Here is a 20,404-nt window from a genome sequence, read left to right on the forward strand (position 1 = left end):
AAGAGAGGTAATCCAAGTTCAGGCAGGGTGCCCAGGAAAGTAAAACTGAGAAAAAGATGAGATGAATTGAAGTCATAAGGATGAAATGAGAATTGGGAACTTGTTGAAGAGTAAACCTAGGGGTGTGTCTGCAAAGAAGAGACAGAAAATATCGAGAATATAGAGGGGGAACTGGGCAGTTTCAACCACAGAGGTTAGGAGCAAAGAAATGGAACAAGGATTTGCTGAGCAAAGAGACTGGGACTGAAAAGGCAGCTGTAGAAATGAAGAACAGGAGTTTTTAAGTGTGACCGGTAGATACAGCAAGGGGTGGGACAGGAGCAAGCTCAAGGAACAGGGCAGAAGTGTCCATGTTTTGGTGTGACAGCCAGAGAGACGTCAGTGTGTATGAGCAAGTGCCATTTTCCAAAGCCCCACATGAACTCAGAATACCAAATTCTCCTTGTTCATTTGCCAGCAAAGAGCTCTAAAATCCACTGGCTAAGCATGGCATTTGCTTTCAGGGCTTATCTATGTGAAGGATGGCAGTCTGGTACAGCTGATAGTTGGTCCATTAGCTCAAGTGGTAGCATCCATGCCTTCTTCTGTGCAGCTAAATGTTCCAGTGCTGCAGGCTACCCATATGGCAATTGATATGAAGCCACAGGTAGATTTAATTTTTTTTTTTTTTTTTTGTAGTTGCCATTTTGTAAAACCTAAGAAATTGCAGGCATAATAGGTTATCAAGTTTAAAGAGTTAGGCACTCAAAGCTAGGAAATGGTGAAAGTTTGGTCCTCTGTGCGGAACCAGCATGGTGTTGGGATGTTTGTGTTGTGCAGTGAATGCTGGGGATACGTCATGTTGTAAACAAGGTGGGAGAAGAAAGAAAAGAGAGAGAAATTTAGTTCTAACCTGGAGTTTATTCCAGACTTCCTGCATAGAAGTGAGCAAGAACTGCCTACTTTTCAAAGGAGTTTGTTACTTGTGTTTCTCCTTTTCTGGGTGCTTGATCCTGGTATCATGGTGTCAGGGCTTCAGCAGTATGATGAGTCAACAGCTGCGACTCACTTCAGTGAAAGCAGAACTTTGAACATGCAAAGAACCATGCTAAATGCTTTGAGGAGCTTTGTTAAATACCTTAAATAGGCACTGAAAAATAGGAGCCATAATTTAATTTCTCTGTGCCTCAGTTTTCTATATGTGACATGGAATCAGTATGACTGCCTCCCCTCATAGGTATGTTTTCAAAATAAAATAATGACTGTTTTTTAAGCAGCCAGGCACTTTAGGAGCCTGGAAAACCTATGAGGTGCACGGAAAAACCCATGATGAAATCAATATTTTTGTCTTCAGGGCAGAATATGAAAAATGTTTAGCAAATAAGTCCTGCATCTGTACGCTGAACAATAACAAATAGCTGTTACAAGAAAAAATAGTTAATTATGTATGCACTATTCATTAAGTATTCTGAATGAGTCAGAATTTATGTGGAAAAAATAGTATGCAATCATGCAGTTAAAGATTATGTCAGGAGCCGATTTCAGGTTATTCACATATGCTTCATTCTGATGTTTTCTAGCTATTGATGGCTTAAACTATATGATTTCACTGGAGTGCTTTTAAAGTTGTTTTTTTCATATATTTGAAGACAGTGTTTGGGAATCAGGATCAGAACTGGAATTGGTGTCTTGGCCAGCTTCCATTGAATAAATCGATTTCATCACCTTCCAAACACTTAACAGCATCAAAATGGTTCAGTTTAACAAGCTTGGATAAAAGCATTACATCATACAAGATAAGATGTCATTTCTGTCTTATGTAAATGGCTTGCATCTGTGGCTTTCCATGTTATTTGAGCATGTCTCATGTTTCCTTCTTAATTTCAGAAGTTTATTATGTTGGAATTACTGGTGTATTCTGAAAGCTATTTCTAGAGTTTGAATATGGGAGTTTTCATGGCTGTATCATTTACACATTTGCCTTTCAAACAGAAGGGATAAAGTGGCATCATCCATTCTCTGCCTGCATTCTTTGAACCAGTTTTTTGGCATCATGTAGCAATATCAGTGCTATTTCTGAAATGTTATCCTGTAAGTATCAGAGATAGGGAATACTGACTTTCTATGTAGACACACACATGAAGGACAACTGGGAGATCAAAATTTTGCAGTAATACTTAAGTGTCTTGAATTGTTGGCCTTGCATAATTTTTTGCGTGTCTTTTTTTTTTTTTTTTTTTTAACTGAGAGTTCTGAGCACAGCAATAAACAATTCACATTTCCATATCCAGCATTATAGAGAGGTGCTTGTAGCTATGATAATGTGATGGGACACAAAATTCATAGGTGCGTTTATTGTTGATCTTAATCTATTCAGCTGCAAGTTTGGATACTAAATTTCACTCTCTTCAAAATGCAAACTGTATCACTTTTCTAGTGTTTGAATGATGGAATGGTGAATAAGAAATCTATTTCTTCCATAACATTTTGTCTAACCTGTCTGAGCTTCAAATTAGCAATTAATTTGTTTTATTTTTTAAATTTTTTTGTGGCAAGCAATAATGCTGCTTCAGGTAGGAGCTAAAATCTAGTACATAGCTTTAAATGCTTTCTTATTGCAAAGAAAAATGCTTGTTATGGTTGTCAGAGACTAAGATTTTCACATGTAATACTCCTTACTGTTAAGACACAGAAAAATACTAAATGGAGCCAAGCAACTATTTTGAAGTCTTCATAAATGATCTTTAGATTTGTGGGAGAGAAGAAAACTCAATTATTTACTTATATCTTTTACTTCAGTTCACCAATGCAAGTATTTTATCCTCCAGTTATGCCTGTATAATCCACTTCAGCCTTTACAGTAGCTTTCCAGTGAGGTCCCTAGTCCCAGAGCCATAGCTTCTAGACCAATTGTCATTTGAGGTGGAGTAGGAAAGACTGTATCACATTCCTATTTAGAGTTCTCTAGTATTTTGTCATTCATTTTTCAGTGGGTTCCAGTCAGACATTGTTGTGTTCAATTGTCTCCAAAGGCTTGCTGAAACTTACCATGCTGACCTTTGGTTTTTCTTCTGGGACTTCTCTGCCTCATTAATTTTCTATTTTTTTCTTCCAAAATCTAGAATGATCTCCTCCTGTATCCATTCCTTGTAATTTCTTCCACCTATTATTATTCATGGCCTCTATAAAGCAGGTTTGGAGGCCCCAGCTTTTCTGAATAAGGTAGTTTTCAGTTCCATTTGTGCTGCTGAAGTAGTGCCAGTGTCTTTAACCACAACTGAGGAAGCAATCCTTAGAAGTCCTTACAGGCTGAGTTTGTTTTTCTTAGTCTGCTTGGTACAGCAGGTACATCTGCTGTACTGCCAAGCATGCATGGCCTTTTGTGCTGTATGTGTCCTGAAAGGCTATATTTAATTCTGGCTGAACACAGCCTAGACTCTTCCACTGTATTTTATTTTCTCTGGTGATAGAAGTTTTAAGCATTTACTTGAAGACTGCTTTCTTCAAAAATGTATAAACGTGTCTGAATAAACAGTGTTAACATTGTCACTACATGATACAATAGTTGGCTGACCCTGGCTGGACAACCAGGTGCCCACCAAAGCTGCTCTCTCACTCCCCTCCTCAGCTGGGCAGGGGAGAAAAAATATAATTAAAGGCTCATGGGTCCAGGTAGGGGCCGGAACAGATCACTGAGGAATTACCATCAGAGGCGAAACAGACTTGAATTGGGGAAATTAGTTTAATCACAGTAGGATAATGTGAAATAAAAACAAATCCTTTAACACCTTCCCTCCTACCCCTCCCTTCTTCCTGGCCTTAACTTCACTCCCAAATTCTCTACCTCCTCCCTTGCCAGCAACACAGGGGGATGTTTTCTCTGCTGCTCCTTCCTCCTCAGGAGGAGGACTCCTCACACTCTTCCCCTGCTCCAGCATAGGGTCCTTCCCACAGAAGATAGTCCTCTGTTAACTTCTCCAATGTGAGTCCTTCCCACGGGCTGCAGCTCTTCATGAACTGCTCCAGTGTGTGTCCTTTCCACAGGGTACAGTCCTTCAAGAACAGACTGCTCCAACATGGTTCCTTCATGGGGTCACAAGTCCTGCCAGCAAACCTGCTCCTGTGTGGGCTTCCCAAGGGGTCACAAGCTCCTTTGGGCATCCCCATGCTCCAGCATGGCATCCTCCATGGGATGCAGGTGGATATCTACTTCACCATTAACCTCCATGGGCTGCAGGGGGACAACCTGCCTCACCATGGTCTTCACCATGTGCTGCAGGGGCATCTCTGCTCTGGTGGCTGGAGCACTCCACCCTGCTCCTTCTTTCCTGACCTCTGTGTCTGCAGGGCCATTTCTCACACATTCTTACTCTTCTCTCCATCTGCAGTTGCTGTTGCACAGCAACTCTTCCCCTTCTTAATGTTATCTCAGAGGCAATACCACCATCACTGATGGGCTCAGCCTTGGCCAGTGGCAGATCCATCTTGAAGCCACTGGCCTAGGCTCTACAGAGAAAGCTTCTAGCAGCTGCACACAGAAGCCACTCCCATAGCCCCTCTCCCCCATCCCTCCCCAAAACCTTGCCACACAAACCCAATACAAATACATGTATAAAATATGTCACTGCTATAGGAAAGTATGAAGAAATGCAATGTCTATGATGTTGGAACTAAGGAAAGCTCTGCTCCAGGATCACTTCCTGTGGTTTCAATTCTAGGCTTTTTATACAGTGGATTATCCTTTACTTGATCTTGAAAATGTTTCCTTCAGCACAAAAGGTTTGGTTAGAATTTGTTGTAGTGTTTGTAGCAGGATCAGTTTTCACAGCAGTGTTTGTAGTTGAATCATTAATCAATTTTATTTTATTGTTTTCACAGAGTGTTCTTGTTTTATTTATGCTTGAATGAACGAGCTCTTTTGCATGGATGTTTTCAAAAACAATTATTAGCTATACTGTTTTTATAACCTAACAACAATTTCTCTGAGCCTTGACAGTTCCAGCTGCTGCCAAAAAGGGGAAACCTTAAAACTAGTTTGGTGTTACTCTTTCATTCCTTCAGAATGGCAGAGAGTATTATCAGAGTTGCATTCTTTCTTAGTTCCATGTATGGAGTTGTACCTGGAGTTTATTTTTCCAATACTGTTAAGTCAGACACAGCTGCCATCTCTAGAAGAAGCATAGTTTTAGTTTGAGGAATTACCATGCTAAGCTTTGTGTATTGTTGCACTCTCATTAGGAGAATTCTGCAGTTTGCAATTGTCACACATCCCGTACGTTTATTCCCTGAGATGCACCGTTGCCATCAATTATACCATGTAAAAACAAAGTTGCTTTTATAAGGCAGCACAATTAAGATTTTACAACTACTGTATTTTCTTAACTTTTGTTGTGTGTATTCTATCTTTAGATCACAGTTTGTCTGGATTTAATCAGTCTTTAGTTTTGGGCTAGGAATAACATTTTCAAAGATTATTCTGGGTTTCTTTGCAGTTCACTTCTATGCATACTTATTAGAATTGAAGACACATAGACTTCAAATCCAGCAGGATAAAAAGATGTTAAATGGTTCTTTCGATCTTGGCCAGCCATAAGTACTGGTATACAAGTATCAGTGGAGTGGTTCACACTGTGTCAGTGGTCTTTTTAAATCCAGCTTATGTAAAGAAAAATTATGCATGAGTGTATATATGAGTACTTTGGGATAAAATTAAGAACAGAGTGAGCAGCAGATTGTATTTTAATGCTACTAAGGTGCACCTGATGACATAAAGTTTAGACACACTTTTATGATGGAATTTATGCTAGTAGTTTAATATAAATGCTTAGTACTAAACATGTGGCTTTCAGGCCGCTAACGTTTCTGACAAATTTCTAGTCTTTACACTTTCAATGTCATTTCAAGGCATATTTCTAATCAAAGGAATTGAAAATCCCCAAGGCTATCTGTTCACGGAAACCATTGCATCACAGAAAAGGTAGTTAGAGAACAAGTTATACGAGGAGCGGCTGAGGCAACTGGGGTTGTTTAGTCTGAAGAAGAGAAGGCTGGGGGGAGATGTCATCAACCTCTACAACTACCTGGAAGGAGGTTGTAGGGAGGTGGGTGTTGGCCTCTTCTCCCAAGTGAATAATGACAGGACAAGAGGAAATGGTCTGATGTTGCAGCAGGGGAGGTTTAGATTGGATATTAGGAAGAATTTCTGTACTAAAAGAGTGGTCAGGCACTGGAAACAGCCTGGCCAGGGAGGTGGTTGAGTTGCCATCCTTGGAGGTATTCAAGAAATGTGTAGATGTGGCACTTCAAGCCATGCTCTAGTGGCTGAGGTTGTGGGGGGTTTTTGTGGGTGTTTGTTGGTGGGGTGTGCTTTTGGGTTTGGTTGGGGGGGGGGATTTTTTGTGTGGATGGTTGGACTCAATGATCTTGGAGGTCCTTTCCAACCATGACAATTCTGTGAAAGTTCTGTCCCTCTTGTGTGGAACATTCTGGAATTTTAGCTAGTGTTCCTTGTTCTCTGATGACACATCTACAACCTTACCCTTCATGAACGGACAATTTTGAGCAGTAAGACTTCACACACAGTTCATTGGGGTTGTCTCATTTCTGCACATGTGTAGAGGTTACTTTCTTTCACACCCTAGATGGAGGCACCTGAAACTCCAGGTACATTTCTTTGTTTCCTCTGTCTGTGAACTGCTGTGTACCATGCTTTGGGAACCTGAAGCCATTGAATATGTTGCTTCTGTACTTCACTTTGTCACTCTGTTTAGACAGCATGGAGTTCTTAAATCATACTTGATTTTCAGGAATTTGAGTACAGCAGCTTTTTGAGAGTATTAGAGTTTAACTTCAAGTTTTGTGACATGTCAGGAAACCAGTGCCCCAGTGTGAGCTGAAAATGTCTGGTACCCTGTGCTTTCTCATACCTGTACAAGTGCAAGGAAAACAGGAGGATCAGCTCCTGTATGTGAAAAATGAAATACTGATTTTCCTCCTTCTATTTTTGTATATTCTGTAATGCTTGGCTGACTCTGGGTTGCTTCCTTAAGCACACCATCAGCAAACCACCTAGGCTGCCTGGTGAGGCTGTCAGCTGTAATGTAAATATGCAGTGCTTGAGATGGAAGCCATTCAGTGGAAATAGTCTTCAGTAACTCTTAGTAAGCTTGGTATATTTAGCTCATATAGTAGGGAGTGTGAGCTGGAAAGCATTACTTGGGATGCTTTTAACTGATGTAAATTCACAATATGAAAAATTAAATATGAATTATTTTAAAGTAATATACCCAAGGGGATTTGGTTGGCTTAGCGAATTTGTAGCAGGTTGTGCTCTGTTCTTCTATAGGTAATAAATCAATTTTGCCTTAACCATAGTTATGATTGGTAACTTGTCATTATCCAATGACTGTTTGATAGCCTGAATGATAAGACTATAGAGGACTTTGTAATGGAAACTACTTAAAGTATCCAATCAAGTTGTACTTAAAAAGATAAAATAATTCCAGAACTATTGAGTACCATGGCATACCAATGGATTTGAATCTGACAGTTTAGAATTGCTGTAGATTTGTTTTAATTACATCAAAACTTCAGTTTTAGTTTTCTCCTTGTCATTAGACAATCTTCACTAGAGAATCTCCATGATTGTTTCAAATGCTGTTAGGACAGGAAAATGATGAACTGGAGTCAAGACTTAATAATCCCACACAGTCGATGTGATACACTGTGTCTGAGTGAAAGGTGAATTCTCACATGGTGAAAACTCTGCCTAATTATTTCTTTTGAGTACAGTATTCATAGCTGTGTCATTTTTACATTCTAGTGTCTGTGAAAATCTTTCATTCATTGTAGCCTTCCCCTGGATAAGAAGTATTTAACATAGTCCTCTTTCATTTCTGCATGCTCACCTACCTTAATGCAACTGGCAGCAACCTAAATTATATATGAGCTCTCTACTCTTGTCAGAGGTTCAAAAGTTAGTAACAGTCATCCAATGGCAGAGCCACATCTGAAGATCTTGACTGTTTTGTTGCCCTAGGAAACCAGCTAAAAATGAAACAAAACAGAACAAATCCAGCTTCTGCCAAAAATAAATCAATAAAAGGCTCTCAAAAGCCCAATGTTATTTGTCAGAACATGAAAGTCTGAAACCTGCATAAAGTTAAATTAAAGAAAAATAGTACAGGTTACAGAGTAGAATTTTCTAAATTAATGTGAAGATGTAGTACATTTCAAATAACAGTTAAAAAGCACAAACTGGTGTAAACCAGAGCCAAATCCTTTTCCTCACAAGAGATCTATGTGAAAGCACACAGCAATTACCAGTGTGCTGAACTAAAGAAATGCTCATTCATGCTGCAGACTGCCAGGGTATCCAGGGAGTTACAAAAGCCCACTCACACTGAGCACCCTACTTTCTCAAGAAATGTGGTTAGTAAAATTGTGTTTGTCAGCTTTGAATTCTGTCTACTGCCCTTCAAGTGATGTTTTGCCTTTCTTTCTGGGCTACCCTTTGCTTGAAATAAGTCTTAAATGAAAACCCTTCTGCGATCAAGGCAGTTGGAATTTTCAGACAATCTGGCAGGTCAAATTAAAGCTTATGTGAATACAAGACTACCTCTTCTTGCTAGATTTGAACTTGCATGACTTAACTTGAGGAAGAGAACATATCTTTTGTTTTGATTAAGATGCAGCTGCAGTAAATGGCACAAATTGTTGATGACCAAATAAGAATGAGATTTCAAAGTCCAAGCATAAAGTTTGTAGTGATAAACCAAAATCAGAGTGTTTGTTTGCCTCTCTCTTTTGTTTAGTGGCAAGTGAAAGTACAAATCATGAAAGGCCGCTCTCTAATATACAGTTAATATTAAAAGCAGGAGAAGATTAAGGCTAATGCTTTGCCCTTAGTTACACTGTATTAGATGGAGGAGCATTGGAGCTATTAGGCCAGTGACCCAGAGCTGTGTAACTTGGATTGGAATCTGGCCTCGAGCAACTTGTTCAGGGTCATACAGTCAGTGCCTTCATCTATGAGATCTGTTTTCTTTTGTTGTTAGTCTTGGCGACAGGCAGTTCCACAGTCTCAGTTGTTTATTCATCAGAAGAGAAAAACTTCATGCCATAAGAAGGTCCAGATTCCTTCCTGCTTGAAAATGTGCCACTTTAGTAATCATGAGGGTGGGAGTCTGCTGAAAAATGTCACTCCCTGTTTTTGCTAAGATAGCATCCTTCTGAAAACACATCACAGGATGGCGCTGAGGGCAGTCTGAAGTATGGTCAGAGCTTTATAAGGATTCATGGATGCCTGACAGGCTTCTCCTGCAGTAAAGTACATGTGATAAATTAAGCTGCTTTTACAGTAGTGTTTCTGATGTAGTTACTTGCTTCCAAAATTTGGAATTCCATATAACTGAAGTTATGCATTATACACAAATTCTAGTATGTGTAAGTGGCTGTATTTTTTAAATGACATTTAAATTAAGCTAGAACATGGCTTAGAGTCTTTTGCAATCCTTATTAACTTCATTGCCTTTCAGCAGCTGAGAAATGTTCATTTTAATTAAAATTTGTTTTTAAAATGTCTTGTAGTCAACACATGCTGAGAACAGCCACTTACCACCCATGTACTGCAAGCTTGCTGTGCTGAACAAAATTAATAGTAAATACTATAGTGACTTCAGTGTTTGTGCTGTATTATGATGACCTGTTTGGTTTAAAGAAGGTAGAATTGCACTACTCTAGATCTGGTGGTCACAGGCACAAAAACCCATGATGTACCAATAGGAGCTGTAGTTCACCTGTAGCTATTTTTGTCACAGTGTAATTCTCATTCCATAGAAGATTGCAAAGAAGCTTATTTAGCTTCAACATGACAAGCAAAAAAATAAAAACGATAGTATTTAACAGTTTAAGATAACCTCAGTGGGAACAGAGTTATCGGTATAAATCTATTTGCATAAATGAATCATTCAGTAGACAGGGTGAGGAGCAAGATGCAGGTGTTTGCTGGTGTTGTTTGCACTCTATTTCAGCTTTTCTGGCCAATGAAGTTTACTTGTTTTTGATATTCATGGATCATAAAAGGAGATCCCACCATTTCTCAGCCCTCTGCCACAAAGATTTGGTCATTTTTACAGCATAGTAGGATCGGTAGATCTGCATATCTTAGATAACGGGTGAAAGTGGGCATGATGGCATGCCAAGTTAATCTTCTGGGCTAGGTGATTTTTAATGTCTTACAGTTTTCCCAGTCCTTAGTGAAGTAATGCTTACCTACGTGATTATTCACAGCCTTCCTGTAGCATATTTTAACCCATAATGAAATTTCTTACTCTTTGTTATTTCCCCATTTAATTTTTAACAAAGTGGAAATTAAATTTTATGTGTACATGTGTGTGTTCAGCTCAGCATTTTACTGATTATGTGCAATAATGTGAAAAGGAAAGAGGAGAAATTGGGTAATAGGGGCTCAGCCTTGTGGAACACCAAGTACTTTATAGAAGCATAGAAGCACCCAGTTTTCATAAAAATTTTCTTCCAAAAAATACCCATAAGGAGTAGGGGAAACTCTAAAAAGGTGTAGTTGTATCAGCAGGGACTTGCATCCATGTTTAGTACTCAGTGTATCAAAAAGCCTAGGTTTTCTACTGCTATTGACAATCTGGAAATGTTATTTAGTTTTGAATGAGCAAAGTATAAATACTAAATACTTCCAAGACATCAAGTTACCTAATAAGAATTTAATCTTAATAACATCAGTGTTGTGCAGTGTAGCACTGCACAGATTTTTGATGATCAGATTTTGTCAGGTTTTGTCTTATGCTGTGAGTTTGTAAAGCTTGTGTGTCTCCACAATTCACTTTCAGCTCTAAGTATGAGTTGTTAGATATCTGCAGGCAAGTTTTCAGAAGCCTTCAGGTAACTCAACTTAAATCCCATTGATTTCAGTAAGACTCTTCTAAATCGTTTAGGCACTTCTGAAGAGGTCAATAAATGTTACTTACATTTTTGCTTCAAATAAGGATGGGTCAAAAATCAAAGGGTGAATTGGCATGGAATGAGAACAACTGGCTGGTTGCAGAGGAGAACTCACAGTGATACATCTGAATTTTCTTTACAATAATAACAGAAGAGGAAATTATTATCTTGATAAATTAATGTAATGATGCAATTGAAAGCATTATTTATTTTTAATTAAAATTAATTAAATTACAGCTATTAAATAATTTAGCGATAATTACAGTTGGCAAGATATAAATTCATCCACATTCAAGCTTAAATGGTCCTGAGATGTTTGATCCTATTAATGCTTTCAGAAAAAATACTGTGGTGAGAAGTGAAAAACTCTGAAGTATTTGACATAGAAATTCAAATACATTATTCTTGAAAATTTTCTTCCTTTGAAAGTATCAATTCAGAGTATATTTCTGAGTCAGTGAGATGTCAATTTCTTTGCTATGGGAATTTAGAAATTGACTGCAGTTTAATACTTCCCCCCCCAGTGTTCTTGTTTCTTTTTGGTGTCAATCTTGCAAATTATCAGAAGTTGCTGTTGCATCATGAGAACTGATTAATGTAATTTAGGAAGTAATTACAAAATGTAACTTCAGCTAAGTCTTAACTTCTGTGACATCCCTCTCTAGTCTCTGAAAAGAATTAGACTCCTCCAGGGCAAAGTTAAATGTGAGAGCTAAATGTAGGTACTCATATTATCCAGTTTAGGAAACTGCCTTTCTGTACTAAATGAACCCTGTAGAGATTAATCTCTCAAGGCTGATGTTAAAAAACACCAAAACAAACAAACAAACAAACAAAAACTTTAAAAAGTATTTTCTTCTTTCTTATCATAGTAAGAGTGCTAGTGGTTTCCACAGTAGTACATCATATTAATATTGCACATGAACATCTTCCCAAGTCATATGTATACAATGTTTTGGACAGCAGCCTTTGCTTTTGAATTAGAGGGTGCATCTTCATTCCTGGTGTAATTCTACAGAAATCTGTGTCTCATGGCAGGAGTGAATGGTTGTTCCTGCTTTTTCCTTTTCACTGTACTTCTAAGAAGTGAAGAAATGTTTATTATCTTTAACTTTGAAGGAGTGCATGTGACCAAAAAATACGCTCTTGAAAATTTTGTTTCTAAGCCAAAATTCGTATTCTACAGAAATGTTGTAATGGGATTATTTGATTTCTGCTTGCTAATTAGAGTAACCTTCTCTGTACAGATGCACTTAATTTTCTGTTTAACTTAATGTTGCATGCAGTGTTCACTGAGGGAATGCTTGCGGTGTAAACCAAAGCCTGACAGTTCTGATGGAATAATCATATTCCAATATATGGCTGTGTAACTCTTTTATTTGCTACTACTAGCTGTCAGGTTGTCCACACTTGCATCGTGTATTCTCATTGGTGTTAGTGGAAAACATACACAGTTGAGGAAACTAAGCCCCTGAAGTCCCACCTGCACAAGATCTCAAAATATGTGATAGACAAATGCTTTTGCTAAGAGGAAATGAGCATCTCAGTTGAGTGAGTTAATATTTGAGGGAATGGCAAACCTTCAACGAATGCTGTGCTGAATGCTTTTCGTTCATTATGCACTGTCCTACATCTCCTGCCACGTAACAGCCAAGTCTCTGAGCTGTCTTTGTGAAACAAAAGCCTGCTTGCTGAACAAAGTTTCAGTCCTGTAGTTGACAGCAGGCAGTGAGAAATGATGTCTGGGAGACAGCAGGACGCTGCTTGGTGGGAACTAAGAGCCTGCACATTTGTTGTTGTCGGTGGCAGGATTGAGATATTGGTCTGCTCTTGGGTTGAATCATGGGACCCTTTGTAGAGCACGTTTGTTCTCCATGTGAGATGGAGGAAGAATTGGGTCCTTTCTAAGAGACTGAGAGAAATTCTTTAATAGAGGAACTAGACAATCTGGAGATTGCTCTGTGCTATATGTAGGCACAGTTTTGGGGTACCCTCTCTGCTGAAGGCAATGATTGTACTAAAGGCAGAGTCTGGCTTTATTCTCTCTGTTTTGCAATGTGGAACATTTATGCTGAAGTCAATGGTGTAGATTAGCAGGAAGCAGCTAAATTAAGGCTTGAATTAAAAGCAAGTAAGAAGAGAATCTGAATGTACATGAACATTTAAAAAACACTCAGTAAGCATTGATACACATCACAATTACAAATAAGTATTGTTTTATTTTCAAAATTATTCAGTTTTGGACAGAGTGCTGCTTTTTTTTTTATTTTATTTTTATTTTATTTTATTTTTTTTATCTTACTAGAAAATGCACAACAGTAGTATCAGACCTGGGGAGGAAATGAGGAGAAGATTTAGAGGGGTTGATCCCTCTAACAGGATTTATAGAGCCAGGCATTCTCTCTTTATCTAATGTTTGTCAAGTATAATTATTTAGAAAATATTCTTAAATGTACTTATATAAATATGAAAATCTGTATTGGGAGTTAATTTACCAAGATTCTGGTGGAGAGGAGAGAGCAACACTAGAGTCTGAGACTATTTACTCACTTTTTGTACGTGAAGCATGAATAAAGCATAAATGCTACTTAGGTAGTTATGGACAGCAAGTTGAACTTCAAAATTGTATAGCCGTCATGGAGAAGTGCTGCTTATATTACCTTGGTATGATAATTTTGTAAATATTGTATTTGTATTTCTTCAGTAATATTTTGTCTCTCTTGAAACAAGTGTTGCAATGAATGTTGAAATTCTTCATATTCAGGCTACTTGTTTGTTTGGTAGGGACATGTTGCCCTGGTTGTTTAAAACAATTTTGTATAGCTAGCAGTTATCCACTCATTCCAGAGCTCAGCACAAAACCACTATATTGTATTTTTGCTTAGTTGATTTTGATGTATGCAGTTAATATATAATTTCCTGGCAGTTTTCTGACATTTTTTGCAGTTATAGGGAAAGAATAATTATCCCTCCTATTGAAATTTTGAGTAAATAAAATACCTCTCCAGTAAGTTGGAGATTTCAGTCTGAATTATAGCACTCAAATATTGTCAATCTATGTCAGTTTTCTAGAATTACAAACCTAATAATTTGCCTTTATATAAAGATGATACATAACCAATCAGCTGAATTATCAAGACAAGGAAAGGTAGAAATTTTTCTGTTTCAGAAAGTGTAAAGATGTCCCTGTTCATTTAATGGGAGTTACTGTTTCTACATGTGTTGTTTTCAGTTGTTAGTATCCGTATCTAGTAAGAGGATTTCTTACGTTGTCATACCTAGATGCTCTTTATGAAGCTCATCCCCTATCATCAAGCATTTCTACTTAAAAAGGTCACAGCTAACGTTGCTCGTTGTATTGAAAATGTTAACTTCAGAAAAACACTTCCTGTTTTCCCCAACTGAGATGTATTTTAAGATCTGGGAAAGGTGACAGTCTTAAAAATGGGATTTGTGTTACAAGACTTTGTTTGGCTTTTGGTGTGTTCATTTCATGTGTTATTGGTATGTGTATAATGTAAACCTGATCTTTGGGGGTCTCAAAAATTCCCAAGTCACCAAGGCTGAGAATGTGGTAGTATATAGACTAGTGCACTCTTCAATGTAACTCACAGCTGGAAAAGACAGGGTTGTAACTGGAAATAGCAATCACTAAAGCATGCCACTCTTCATGTTGTATTGTGGTTTTAAATCTAGACCATATTAAATGCAGAGTTTTATCCTCAGATAAAGAAGCTTCTTAACGCTAACAATTTTAGATGCAAAGACAAGAATGAGATTTACAAAGTACAAATTGACAGCCCAAAATGCCAGAATTTTTTTAAAAAAATCCTCTGGAAACATGTTTTCAAAGACCCATGGCAATGGTTTTGACAGCTTAGGAGAGGCATAGTAGTAATTTTTTGAATGTCTGCTCCAGAAGCATGGGAGTCCATATTTCCCACAACAAGACTTTAAAGACACTGAAGATTTTTTCCTGTGTATTAAGAAACCTAGAATCAGATAATTTGTCTTTGTCTATACAATTGGAGTTTTTTCCACTGTGATGTGAAAAGAGGTAAATTGAGGGGGATTAAATGAAAATGTAAGTTACACTTCATTAAGCTGATGTAATTTGCATCTTGGGGGACAGAGGGACAAAGCCTTTGCAGAAAACACAGTCAACAAGAGATTTTAAAGTAATGCAAGGAAGAGCTATTTTATCCATTCCTTCTCTTTTCTGTTGGTTGTTCTCCTGGCATGTTTGGGGTCTGTGATATAAAGCTCATTTACATCAGGGATGTGTAACTTTCCACCACTACTTAGACCAGCTCTGAATTTTGTTGAATTATGTTTCAGATTCTCCCTTAATTCCAAATTCTGTTTAGATGTTTACATTTTTTCCACATATAAAATAAATATTTTTTGTTCATATATTGGACAAATACCTGAATTGGCTGAATCTAAACTCCTGGAACGGGAAACAGCAATCTGAAAATATTTTACTTTGATGGTCATTCCCCCTAGTATCCAAGTCTAAATTGCAGATAAACTGTAGTATTTCACAGCTATATTTTGTTATCCATGGTTACCAAAGGGATCCTTTCACTGTTCCAGCAGAAAAAAAGGATTTCACCCAGTCCTGCTTTCTTTTAGTTTCTCCAGATTTAATGGACACTGTTGCAGTTGAATGAGTATTTCATGAGTTTCCTTCACACTGAGTACAAGCAATGACACTCATTATGACTGTAATATTTATAGTTTCTTCCCTGTTGATGGATGGCTATTACGTCATTGTATTCGGTCATTTGTAGCTTCTGTTTTCTGTGAATTTGTTTCTTGACTGCTGGATATTTTCTCATGATGCACCAAGCTACATTGTTAATGTTGTGAAAGGTGGCAGAGTAGTGTTATGGATGGAGTTCTGGGGAGGAGTATGTGATTTGGTTGCTGAATACAAATTGCATGAGTTCTGAGTGCTTCGGAGTTCTACTGCAGTGTGTCTGGTATGCAACCTGTGAGCATGAACCTATCTTTTTTAATGTTTCCAAATGCTGAATTACATTCAAACTATGGGAAATTCAGAGGTATATGTAGGGTTTCTATAAATGTGTGTCATACTGCTTCCGTTAATTTTTTTGCCGTTGGTAACGCTTAATAGCATTAATAACAACACAGGGACTGTGAATGCTTACTACCTAATAACGAGAGGTTGTGCTGAGGTGGTTCTCCATCATCCTTTCACTGCTGCAGATGTAATGGTTCAGCTTGTTTTGAGTGACAAGGAAAATAAATTTTAAAAAATCCTTTTCTAAATCTTTTCAGTGTGGGCTTATCAATTTCTAAGTCTTACGATTTGACTCCAATAGTGACAGATGAAAGGCATGAATGTTGAATGGGAATTTTCTGCCTTTTTTTTTTTTTTTCCCATTCAGAGATAATTTATGTAAGCAGATGATATAATGAGGATACTAAATTAAGTGTGTCTATGTGATATAAATAAAACTGGTTTGTTATCCATTTGCCAGCATTTTGGCTCAGCTGCAGCAGTAAGTATCATAACCACTTTAAAATTGATTAGACAATTTAACTTGAAATTTAACTCTGGATATGGCAGGAAGAGATAAGCCTGTGAATAGAAGCATAAAACATTAATCTTGCAGTTCTCCAGCTGATCTCAGTAAAGCTGGCATGTTGTGTTTGTTCTTTAGCTTTGAAAAAATTTAAAGTCTTATGCTTCCAGTGTGACCTATGCACACGAGTGGTCTTTGACTTACTATATGGATCAAGAATCACTAGGCACTTTTGCTTGTTCTAGAAGTGAACTGTGTTTTTCTTAAAGCAGAGCTGTATCTGCAGCACAGGGGGAAACATGCCCAGGTTTTTTGGCAGGGGAGGCCAGGTTTGTTTGACTACTAATTCTTCAATAAGTTTCTGCCCAAAAGAGACCTGACAGTAGTATTTTTATCCAGTTCCACAGTAGCTTCCAGTGTTGAAGCAACATGAATGTGCAAAATGAAGTAGACATTTTAATTGGGAGCTGATCTGTTTTAGTTTGAGAAGAAGCTGTTCAGAGCAGCATTTTCTATGCTACTTTCATTTCTTGTCTGTATTGTGATGCTTCATCAAAGAAAGATCAGGTTAGCTTCAGTGAAGCAGCAAAGTGACAAGTATGAAAGCAGCCAGTTCTAAAGCTTTCTCCACCTATTTTCACATCTGTAACAGTAGTAACTTCTCAGCTGGAGTTTCAGAGTGCTTTAGGGCAACTATATGCTGGTTTTGAGTAAGTCCAGCTGCTATTTCTGCTATTAGTAGCACAAGTGGAAGTCAAGATACAAATGTGTTACATTTTTAGTCACTTGTATCTGTCAGGTTTTGATCTCCACGGCACCTATATTTCACTCACCACAAACATGCAGTCTTCAGCTTTAACTAGTGGGTAGGCTGCTCATCAGTTTTTTTGTAGCAGTCAGCATTTTTAAGTAGTCAGATGCATGACAATATTATCAGACCCTAGTTTATTGACAATATTCTCACACCTACCTGAACCCCCACTTTAAGAGCAGATAGTAGTATTTTCTTAAACACCTGATTTCCAAATTCAGCTTACCTTTCTGCTATTGAAAATTCTGCCCATTCTTACTATTTTCTTATAAGCATTTACTTTTATGTTCTAGTAGCTGTAATGCTTTTATAAAATTGGTAAACTCTAATGGAAATATTTCACATTATGTAGTTGTTATACATTATGTATGTACATTACCATACTGGAAAGGATATTCTGGCTCTCCTGTGCTATCCTAGCATTTTCATTTCTTTCTAGTTAATTATGATGCAGTGATGTCATTTTATGTTGTATTCCAGTATGTCTTAGGAGAGATTGCACACTGAAAAGCACTAGTTTTTGCAGGATCCAGATTCTGAGTTACAGCTTATGCTTTACAAGAGAATGCTTCAGAATTTCTTGATGGTGTGAATGCTAGTGTGTTTGGTGTGGGCAAAGCCTGCATGATTGGTTCCTAGGATCAGTCAAATCCAAAGAGAACAAGAGAGTTCTCTTTTCATGTTTTTCATGCTCTGTTCTTTTTTCCCTTGTTCCCATGCAATGATACACCAATTGCTTTTCAAAAGTCGCAATTTATCAATAGTTACTGAGCCTCATCCTCCATATTATTACTATGTATCATTATCAAATTCCTATTGCTGCCTATCAACGCAATGGATTTTGACACTGAGGACTACACAAATATGTATCAAAATATATGCATGGATTGCAAATATGGCAGATAATTCATAGTCTAAAAAGAGGGGAAACTGGACTATTGCTTGCTAGTAATAATTGTGAGATATTTTGCTTTCTTATTTCATATTCTGTTTGTGTTTCAAAATCTACAGAATGGTGTTTGTTGGGTTTTTTTTCACTTTCAAAGAGCTTTAAAGATTTCAGAAAAGAGTTTATTTTGGATTTTGTTCCATCACTAAAAAAGGTTAGCTTACCACTGAGTTATGCAAGTGTTTTTGTTTTTTTTTCTCTGACATATTAAAAATTTTGCTAAAAATTACCTGGAGATTTTCTGCTAGACATTCACTTAAACCAGTTGTTCAGTTCTTCTTAGGCAAAGAAATTAAAAGGACTGGGAGTGCACACATCTAAATATGTAAGCCAGACATTATTTCCAAGATTGTACAGAAAATAATAGCCATTTATAGAAGCACTATTGCTCTATGACTGTCACTGGTATGTTCCAAAACCTGGGGTTTTTGTCTCTGTTACTTTTTGTCAGTGTCATTTCTGCTTTGTATGTGTCTCCTGAAGCTTAACCTACTAGCTAAACCAACTGCTTTGGTTTGTAATATGGCTTGGGCTCATAGTTACGAGTACATAAGCTTGCTTTTGAAGCAAAGAAGTTGCACACTAATGTATTGCGTGTGTGTGTGTATATATATATACACACATATCTATATAGCTTGGATTTCCTGACTGCATGTCTGTTCAGGTCTTTAGTTGGTTGTTCAGTGTACTGGGATCCAAGTCCATCCAGCTCTCTAGATCTGAGCACCTCAGCAGCATCATTCCATCTTCTACTTAAACACAGACCCTCGCTCCTGGAAGAGTGAGCATATGTAGCCTTTTCAGGGCTCCTGGTAGAACTTTCAGTCATTTTTCAAATACAAAATGCTTACAAAAAAAAGGAAAGCCATTTTCTCCCTGCTGGCTTTCTGAAATATTAAAAGCACTGTATTTTATATGAACAGAAAGCTTTCAGTAATGTCTGGTATTTTTTAGCCTACTGCAGCCTGTGCACTTGTTGAAAATGTCATTGTAGATGGCACAAATAGGATAGGAACTGGAGCAAGACCATGCACCATCTGACTTACTTCAATATTGGTTGAAAAGGAAAAAAAGTGCAATAAGATGTTTAAAGAATAGACACCCTGCATAAAATGAATCAAAAATTGAACAGTGTTATTATTTGTTAATGCAGTTATCAGTAAAATTTCTTTATTCAGAGTCCTAGCTGGAAATACATGGATTTTGCAGACTCTGCCATTGAATTTCCTATATCCATGAGTAGAATTTTGAACAATCAAGCCAACCTTAATATGCCTGCTTTGTGGTGTTGGTGTAATTCTCTGACAACATATGTTGATTGGTTGCAATGCCCCTAATGTTTTCCACATCAAACTTTTATTATTATTACTGACTAGAGTCACCTTCTGTGTCCATTTTTTAAATTAGTTATGTGGAAAATACAAACGCTGTATTTTTCTATACTTAAATGTGACTAGAAATGATTCTGACGGTGTGTTTCCTCAAATCTTTGCATGGGCTTCCAGTCTTCCTCATCTGGACAGAATCTGGGAGCTTTCCTTTCTTTCTTACACAGACATTAGCCTTGTTTTTATCCGTTGTTTCTTTCTATTCTAATTTTTTTATGCCCTGTTTCTTTGTTCCTTCTCTTAACATTTTCTTCTCTATTTTTTTTCCTTTTTTACCCTCTTATTTTTATTGGCTTTCTGCTTTTTAAGTTATTTTTGTTTGCTTTTGACTTGCATCTTATGTAGTGCAAGATGACCTAATCTGAGTTTTAATGTTCACAGAATGGTCTACTACATGATCTACCTGGGATCTAAGGGAAGACCTAATCTTAGAACATGTGATGCTTTATCATATGCACTTAGAGAAATTAGAAAAAAGTTCCCAAGATAACTGCAGGGTCTCAAATGGGCAAAAAAAAAATTAGAGAGAGTAAGGACCAGAAAATGAAACTGGTGTGTATGTCCCTTTAACTGTGGTGCTCAACAAAGTGATCACTATTAATTTTTTCATTGTGAAGGAGACATATATATATATACACACACACGCATCATCTATAAATCTGGAAGAGATTGGGTTCACTTTGTGCTTTAAAAGTGGTTTTATGTTGAATATGATTTCTGTTCGTATTTATTTCACTGACAGTATGCA

The 20,404-nt window shown here is 37.4% G+C and overlaps 1 protein-coding gene across 2 annotated transcripts in view; it reads left to right on the forward strand.

Annotated features, from left to right (window-relative positions):
• PHYHIPL (phytanoyl-CoA 2-hydroxylase interacting protein like) overlaps positions 1-20,404 on the forward strand; it is a 51,764-nt gene that overhangs the window by 23,011 nt on the left and 8,349 nt on the right. The gene's annotated exons all lie outside the window — the stretch shown is intronic.

This window comes from Apus apus, chromosome 4 (genome assembly GCF_020740795.1).
Source record: "Apus apus isolate bApuApu2 chromosome 4, bApuApu2.pri.cur, whole genome shotgun sequence".
Lineage (NCBI taxonomy): Eukaryota > Metazoa > Chordata > Aves > Apodiformes > Apodidae > Apus > Apus apus.